This window comes from Fundulus heteroclitus, chromosome 19 (assembly GCF_011125445.2).
Source record: "Fundulus heteroclitus isolate FHET01 chromosome 19, MU-UCD_Fhet_4.1, whole genome shotgun sequence".
NCBI classification, from domain to species: Eukaryota; Metazoa; Chordata; class Actinopteri; order Cyprinodontiformes; family Fundulidae; genus Fundulus; species Fundulus heteroclitus.
The window spans coordinates 11,680,347-11,690,084 of record NC_046379.1 but is presented as its reverse complement, the minus strand read 5'-3'; positions in this window follow the sequence as shown (position 1 = coordinate 11,690,084).

Genomic DNA, 9,738 nt, shown 5'->3' with positions numbered 1-9,738 from the left:
ATCAGCCACCATCCCATCAGCTCCGCCACCAGTAAACAAACCCACATCAGCTCCACCTGCTGCCAGTAGTTACTGTCAACTCTGGTCACCTGTTCACCTGTCTACATATACCTGCCTCAGTCGTCCACTCGCTGCCAGAACGTCTCATCTTGTCTCGTCTAGTGTCATGTGCCCTGCCTCCACCGGTTCCTATATGTGCTCAGCCAGCTGGACCCTTCTGATAAAAGTTGCTTGTGTCTGTTTCCCTGTGAGCTCTAGCCGCTCGTTCTGGTGGTTACCCGGTCCACGTCGCCTGTTCTGCTCATCCCTGCCAGCCTGCATCCTGTCGAGTCTGATTCTGCTTGCCCGCCTCACCTGCCGCTATTCGTCCTTTTCAATAAACCTTTGAAGATGTAACTCTGGGTTTGGCTGTATATCAGGTTCACCAGCATTATCCGTTACAGTTAGTATATTTGAGACAGAATCCTTTGTGGCTTAATCTTCCTATGGAGGGTTTCAATGCCAGACAACTGCCTGCAACATGATTACCATATAACATGGCCACAATATGACATCTTAAACTGGTCTTATGTAATATTTACATTTTCTGAGAAATGTTGGGTTTTATTAGCTGTAATCCTATAAATAAACCCAAATAAACACTTGAAATATATATTGCTGTGTGTAACTGAATTGAATTACTGATTATATACTAATTGTCCTGAGATGCACCTCTGAGTGACGTGCCGAACCGTTAAGCGATCAAACCCGGCACTTACATGTTCCTCTCAGGTAGATATTGGCACCTTTAATTCGTCGACCTTGTCTGCCCGAGCTCCCACGTGTACTGCTAATAGCAGGCTGATTCATTGCACACAAGACATGCCTCCTCACAGATCCTCTGCTTCCAGCGCCCACACAGCAGCCCACTGCCACTGTGGCGGCATCAACACTTGTGAATGTGCAGAAACATCTCCACGGCTTTATTTCCTCCAAAGCATATGCTGAGCTTTTTTTTTTTTCTTCTCCCTTTCTAATTTACACTTGCAGTTATATGTTCCTCATTTTTTCAGCAAATAAACTAATCAAAGAAAGTCAGAGCTTTAGATTGAAACAATTCGATAAGAAGCAGGGATCATAGAATTTTTTTAAATCTTCATTGACCTGGAAGACTGAGGAAGAAAGATTTGACATAAAACTATACTTTGAACTTCTATGGAGTCCTTGGAGTAAATAGAAACAGTTAATAGAGCTAAGAAAAATGCCAGAGAAAACATCTGGTGCTCATCTAAGTGCTCTCCTCCCCTCTATATTGTGAAAGGGAGTGACTGATTTGAGTCTACCAGCACAGTTCATGTTAAAATAAAACACAATATCGTGTTTTTAGTTTCTTCTCCCCCGTTTCCTTTTCCTTACTACCTATAGATTTTTTTTATCAACTGACTGGACACCCAGAACCATGTGTAGCCACATTTTATCCAGACAAAAAAAGCCTTAAAACAACATTCCTCAGCTTGGATCTTGCACACTTCTGTTTATTTTGTCCTCCCTTCATCCTGCCTCCAGGTAAATATAGCCTGCTACAGTTCAGTCGCTTATTACCTCCAGGATGGATCGCCTGGACTGTTGCATCCTGTCACAGAGCCAGTCTGCGCTCAGCGCGGTGGCACGCTTGTTAGAAATAGCGCACCTATGTTTCCAGTTAGCGACATTTCCACATAACACGGGACAGTAGGTAAATGAGAAATATACATATATATATAAAGCATGTTATCCCCATCCGTTACAGAGCACAGACTGAATGGGATGCCATACCTCGTTTTTATGCCATAAATACAACCCCTCAGCTGGAAAATCGCTTCTTCTCCAGACTTCTACATGGCGGAGCGCTTTGCAGGCGTGTTTCTTCCCCTTTCCGGACAATAGATGAGATGTTGACCCCTGATGGTTCGGGCTCTGCCAGGCAGGACGGACCCCTTCCCGTGGAATGCGGACAGCAGCCTGCCGCTCTCCAGTCACCGCGGCCCCTGCGCGTTTACTCACTTGCGAAGGTGTCAAAGCGGCCGCAATGGTGAGCTGCAACATCCGGTTGGACCTTTCAGAACAAGACAAATGCTTATTTTGGTTTGAAAGATTAAATTAAATTCAAATCAATTTTATTTATATAGCGCCAATTCATGAAACATGTCATCTCGAGGCACTTTACAAAGTCAAATTCAATCATATTATACAGATTGGTCAAAAATTTCCTATATAAGGAAACCAGTTGATTGCAATAACTAATGTGCAATAATCTAATTAATACACTGGGCCACAACCCGTGCAATAATCCTGATGTAGTGACTTCTGCTGCTATCAACACCTGAACATATGTCAGTACACATGTATGTATGTATGTACAAATGTATACAGTGTATATGCAAATATATATGCGTAGGTACGTATGTATGTAGGCGCATAGATATATGTATATATATAAGTATATATATATATATATATATGTTTATGTATATAGACCACTGTGAAAGTAAATAAGACACCATATGCCCATTCCTATTTCTGTTTTTTGTATTTTTTGGTATTCTTTTTGATCCATTGTATATATGAAGATTCACTGTATATAACTGAATATAAATTCCCTACTCTGCACCTTCTTGTATGAGCCGATGTGACGAGTGAATTTCTCCATTGTGAGATCAAAAAAGACTATCTTATCTTATCTTATCTTATCTTATCTTATCTTATCTTATCTTATCTTATCTTATCTTATCTTATCTTATCTTATCTTCAAAGACCCGACAAGCAGCATTTACTCCTGGGATGACGGGAAGACATCAAATAAAACAATATGATGGAAGTAACAGGCTTATTTTGATGAATTAGAGTGTTGTTGAAATTAGAATATTACATGACGGCAGCAAAACAGCTTTGAAAAAAAAAATACAGAAATAACTGTCCTCCAAAAGGAAAGTACAAAAAAAAATACAGCAGCGTGCTGTATGCAAGTATATGAATGAAAAATTGAGTGGAGGGAAAACGTGTGTTTTGTATGTATGCAGGTCGTAGGCTAGAACTGCTGCTTTCCTTGTGTTAGACCACTCCTGAACCAGAATTAGTGCCAGAAACCTCTTACCCGGACTGAAGAAAAAAAAAGGACTGCCCTTTTTTCCTCAGTGTTAAATTGCATTTCATTTAGAACTCAAGGTCCTAGAGTCTGAAGGAAAAGTGAAGATGCACATACTTTAAATCAATTGAGGTCCCTAAGTTTTCCTACATTCTTTCCATTCTCGCTCCGTATTTCCATTCTTTTGCATTAGCAACACAAAAACACAAAAGCAGAATTTTGCACTGAGTGTGCTGTGCATTTAAGAAAAAGAAAGATAATTGTGACTTTAAGTCTGACAATGAATGATTGAGAATGAAGGATCTTGAGTGTTTTTCCTACCTTATTTTCCTCCATATAATGCCCCCCCCCCCCCCCCCCCCCCCCCCACCTACCTTTTTTGTAGCTCTGGATTGCCCTCCTGGTGCTGCATGAATGGGATGGCATGTTATGTCATATGTTTCATACTAGCATAGTATCATCATTAAGAATCCTTGATAACATGAAATATAACAACATAAAGGAACAAAAATACAAAAAGTGAATGAGTACAAAAGCTATTTAACAATATTTCCATATAGTTGTTATAATTGGCCAGTAAAACATAACTGTCGTGACTCTTCCTATCCGCTCGTGTTCATCAGAAGCTTTGCGGTTTTGTGCTCTTACCTTGAAAATAAAATGGCAGAGTTTCCTTTCCTCATGTGTGTGTAGTTGTGTAACTTTGAGCAGTTCTTGTGATGCTGAATAGAACCAGTTGTTGGTCCATCCTCCCACTCAAAGCACCATCCCCTCAGCTGGACCTGACCTCAGGATGAAAGTGCAGGAGGAGGGGAGAGGAAAAAGTGTTCCCAGATTCACCAAATCACAATCTTGAAAGCAGATGCAGATTTTAATCTAAGCTTCAAGAGGACTGTGAAGGTCTTCCTGCAATTCAAAAAGGCAACAATGCCTCAAACTTGAGTTTCTGTTTCAAATGTGTGTTTCTGTTACTGCAGAGCAGATTTTGCCGTCTTTGTGACTTGGAAGGATTTCACTTCACCAGAAAAGGACAGAAATGAGCTGAGCTGTCGTTCTGCTTTAGAGATCCGAACAAAAGGCGCCGTCACAAAAAGCTCTTTTGTTGTATTGAAGAATGGAGCTTTTCTCATGGGGACTATTAGTAAGACATAAAAAGAAGAACAAGCTCCAAACTTTTAATACGATTAATACTGTTTAGCTGTGTTTCCAGCTTTAGGAGAAAAAAAAAAGTTTCACATTCCCATGTTTAACCAAAAGCTAGAGAGTAAATATTATGAAGTCGTCATGAATAGATTGCTCACTGAGCTTGTGGAACAGGATCGGTAAACAAATAGGCTGTGATCAAACGAGTAATCTTGAAGGTCAATATCTGTATTGTGTTGTCCACAACAATGACCACATTTAGGAAAAATAAACTCATCTTAAACGGACCTGTGCTTCTGCAAAGTATTCCACATTGATGTTTATGACATATCCAAATGGCAAAATTTGGAAATATAGATCCTACCAAAGATTTGTGAGCAGAGCTGAACAAATGTGTGTGTGTGAGAAAGACAGATTCTAGGAAATCATTTGTCACGGGTTGAAAAGGTAAACATTATGCATTCTTTGTGATTCCAATAGTGAAGCATCCTGATACAATCAATATGAGGAGCAGTTTCTCATGTTTGATTAGAAATCTGCTGAAAGCAGCACTATGAATGAAAAGTGGAGCCAAACTATCCAGAGAAAATCTGATGATGAGCTGCATGATAGAGCAAGGCAAGGCAAATTTATTTATATAGCACAATTCAGTACAGAGACAATGCAAAGTGCTTTACATGATTAAAATATAGGAAAAGCGACACCTTTTAAGACAAATATGATGGGAAAGTTGCTGAAAGATTGTAGAATTGACATTTTGGAACAACTGCCATGAAATAAAGGAAGGAAATATATAAAAAAGCAAGAATCAGCCATCAGTAGTCAGTTTGGACCAGAATATATTATTCCTCATGCCAGTTGCAGTGAACATCTTTACCAGCTATTAAATTCATACAAAAACATCTGGTGAAGTGAGACATTCACCCTCCTGAAAAAAGAGAGAGAAATGTAAAAGTGATTACTTATCCTAACAATGTATAATGTAAAAAAATTGATTAACTGTACATGCGAGTAAGAATGATATTCTATTCTTTATCTTTCTCCGGTTACACTGTAAAACTCAATGGGTTGAATTTACTCAAAAATATGCAAATTTGTTGCCTCAAAACAATCAACTTTTAAACTTAAAAAGTGTTAGTATATGCAAAGTGTACACCTTAAGTTAGCGAAACTCAAATAACAAAAATCTTGCGTACACAATCTGTATAATATAGATTGAACGTGACTTTAAAGTGCCTTAGATGACATGTTTCATGATTGGCGCTATATATTGATTGAATTGATTGAATTATAACTTAATAGTATGGAGTTTTAGCATTGCTAGCTAAAAAAGGGCTAGCCTTTTGCTTCTACACGGCTCCTCAGGTTTGTCAATTAAACTCACAACATCTTTGTTGTAATGTTAAGTTCAAGGTGTACCTTAAGTGATTTATGAAGTTCAAGAATCTATGCCTCAGGTGTTCTCAGTTCATTTGTTACTTACTTATGTGGTTTACACACCTTGCAAGCATCAGATCAGGTTACTATACTGTTGACATTGGACACCGTCCTACTCAGTAGCATTCAATAGATCTCATTTACTGTAATAGCAACCTTGTTCATGATGTTGTAATGCTGACCACACCCATTCTCAAGAAGCTGGTCAAAAAGGTCAAATTTTCACCTTTATCTCCACATTTCCCGAAGAGTCTACCACTACTTTCAAATACTTAAACAATACCTCAACCCCAAATCAGCTTTTTGTTTTTGCTAATAAACTGTTAACATGGTTGTCCAATAGAGCAGTCTACATATTTTGGTGAATATCTTGACAATTTAAAGCATATTTGTTGAAATCCTACTTTTATTTCTAAAACCATCAGTGTGGCGCCCTCCTAATGGTCAAAGGTTGTCTTGCATAAAATTTCAAATCAGTATTGCTATTGGTTCAAAGGTATTTGTGATGTCACTAGACAAAAATTATGTTTGACACTGTGGGGTATTAAAGTAGCTCATGTTTTGCCTCCATAGTGAGTTGAAGTTTGAATAGTGAGTTCCTATTGATTTTCAGGTTAGCGATGTATTAGCTTAGCATTCAGTTAGTTTATTTAGCATTAATTAAGCTTTTACTAACATCCCAGCAGTACCTCTGCGCCTTTGGGTGGTAACACTCACCTTAAGACCTCTGCTTTATAGAATATGGTTCAGTGAAGGCTCAGATTTCAGGCTTCAGGGCATTTCAGTATTATTTTGGCACCATCCAACAAACGTCGATGATCTCTGTCAAGTTAATTTGTTATTTGAAGGACATAATTGCATCACAGATACCAGTTAATGTTTGTCATGCTTAAATGATTGTAAAAATGGTGGAGCATCTCTGTTATCAAGTTGGAAACTTAGCATTTGTTCTTGCCACTAATTTCCCCATTTACCCACAAGAAATGCTTTCCTCCAACTGCCTTCAAACTGTCCCTGGTGGACTTTTCAGTTTAATTACTTCAACCTCTTATAAGGTGGAATCCTTGAATCTTGAAGATGTCAATGTTTTTATGACCTTGACAAGTCTCAAGCTTAAAAAGAGCTTTTTTCTGAAAACCCGTTGATGGATGTTTAAGTCATTTAACAATGGATGATCTTACTTTGCTAATTTAGAAGGTAAGAAAGCTTGAAATTGAACAGAAATTGATAAATTGTTGCCAACGGGAGATGGACAGCTAGATTGGAGCATCTTCTGCAGCATTACACTCCAATGTGTTGAAGAAAGAGCTGAGTCTAACAGCAAAGCTCTCGATTTTCCAGTCTGTCTGCGTTTCGACCCTCATCTAGGATCATGACCAAAAGAACGAGATCCCGGATACAAGCGGCCAAAATGAGCTTCCTCCGGAGGGTGGCCTGGCTTGACCTTAGAGATAAGAGTGTGTGGCTCCGTCATAAGGAGGAAGCTGTTGCCCCAATGGCCCGATCTATGATTATCAGAAGACAACTCATGGATGCTTAATGTACTGAATCAATATTTAAATGTTAACTTGTATGAACATGTCTTTTGATGTAACAGTTTGTTTGAAAACTTACATGCAATTCATCTACAATGACACTTTGTTGACATTTTTATTCTCTATCTTGTATCTTTATCACAACAACGAATGTTGTGGTAAAAAAATAAATCAAATCCGTCTGTATTTACACATTTGTTGAGTTATCTCAAGTCATTTTCTCATTGGCTGATCAGACCTTTTGATGACCTCTTCCTTTGAAGCTTCAACTCCAAGTAAGCAGCAGGGGGTTCTGATAGATTTGGACCAGAACCACCAGCCCACATGTAATAACTCCAGACAGAAATAACTGCTGTTGAAGCTGAGAAGGCAAGGCACATTTATTTGTATAGCGCATTTCACCAATGACACGATGCAGGATGAATAAGAAAACAGATTAGAAGTACGTTGCAGTGGCATAGTAAGGGAAAGTAAAATAAAAGTTGGACTACAGACCTCTCCACGTGGTCCTGATTCTGAGGATGTAAAGTAGACTTGAACCAGAAGAACCTGAGTGGTATGGAAAGTCGATACAGTAACAACAAATCCCTAACGTATTTTGGTGCTAAGTTCAGTGATTTACAAACAAACAGAAGTATTTTAAAATCTATTCTCTGAGACGCAGGAAGGACTGATTCGTGTGATCTACTTTTGAAGACACGGGCAGCAGCGTTCTGAATCAGCTGCAGCTGTCTGATTGATTTTTTTTGGCAGACCTGTGAAAACACTGTTGCAGTAATCAATTCGACTAAAGATAAACACAGGGATGAGTTTTTCAAGATCCTGCTGAGACATTAGTCCTTTAATCCTGGAAATTTTCAACTTAGTAGTTGTCTTCATGTGCTTCTGATGGTCCGGGTCTGATTTTATCTCTCTACCCAGATTTGATTCCTGATCTGTAGTTTCTTGCTGTTATAACTGAAGCTGAGTACTGAGTCTTGATCGCTCCTCCTTTGGTCCAAAAATAATTACTTACAGTAAGGTTGTTTATTCAACTGAAGAAAATTATGGCCCATCCACACTTTAATTTCTTCTATGTATCTACTTAAAGCTTAAATGGGTTTGTTTGTCAGATGCTTAGTTCTTGATTGATTGAAAATGTTTATTTGAACATTAGAAAGTTGAAAAAAAATCTGAACTCATCTTGTTGTTTGTTATAATCTGAACTAGTAGGAGCATGTGGAAGGGGCTCAAAGAAGGAACTTTGGGGAACCCCGCATGTGATTTTTTTGTTAACGTTGACAGAAAGTTACTTATTGAAACAAATAAGTCCCTCTCCTTTAAGTAGGACTCAAACCAGGCAAGTATTGTACCAGAAGGAACGACCCAGTTCTACAGTCGCGCCAGTGGCACCGTTTTTAACAGAGTTGAATACTGAAATGCTACAATGAGGTCCAACAATACCAGCAGTGCAGCTCTTCAACAGTGCTGGATGTCATTAAGCACCATGACAAGGGCAGTCTCAGTACTTTGGTGAGCATGGAAACCTGAATGGAAGACATCAAAGCGGCTGATCATTGTTAACAAGGTGTTTAAATGTTGAAACACAACATTTTAAATAACCATACTGATGAATGTAAGATTTGAAATGAACCTGTAATTTTGCAAAAGCAGCTGCAGTAGGCAGAACCCTGCAGCAGAAAGAGAAATTAGTACTAAGAATGAAACGTCAAACCCAAACCAAGCCACTCTTCAGTTTTGCCATGGCAATTCTGGTGTGGAAAACGTTTTTCTCCCCTCAGATTAATGATAAATATTATGGGGCAGAATTAGGCAGAAAACCAATTTCTTTGAATTTCTGACCAAGTTTTAGACAAACGTTTGGTTTTAATTTATTTTAGATAATATTATGGAGTTCAATTTGTTGTTGAGAAAACTTGTAACCTCATCCTTTTAGCAATAGTGTGTAAAGTAAAATCAGTGTTAGCAGCTTTGGGGAATTGGTAAAAAAAAAATCCTGATTACATTAACATTCAGATATTGGTGTTTTTTTTTTAATCTTTAAAATTTCAACTAAATGGTAATTCCTTTTGTTAACTGTACCTAAATCTTGATTCTAAGAAATATCTAGACATATGCTTGTTTGTTTAAATTTTTGCTAGAACTTGTTCAATAGGAAGGAAATAATCCATCCTTCAGATAAACCACAAGTCTGATAATGAGATTGAATTATTAATATGCATTCAAATATATAGGTTAAGTATCTTGTTAGCACCACAAATATCACTTTCCTTGCTGCAACACAATTTGAAGAAATCCCATGTTCACAAACAAGGTATGCTTCTGTGTATTTTTGTGCTATGTAAGCAAACACGAAAAGGAAAGAAATTAGTGACAAAAAACAATGGAAAACTCAAGATTCATCTGACCAGTTGCTCTGTGATGCTAAACAAAGTAAATTGCAAGATAAGTGAAACTCATACCATAAGGAACTGTTCATTTGAGAAGCTACATTCTCAAACAAACAACATAAAGAAGAAC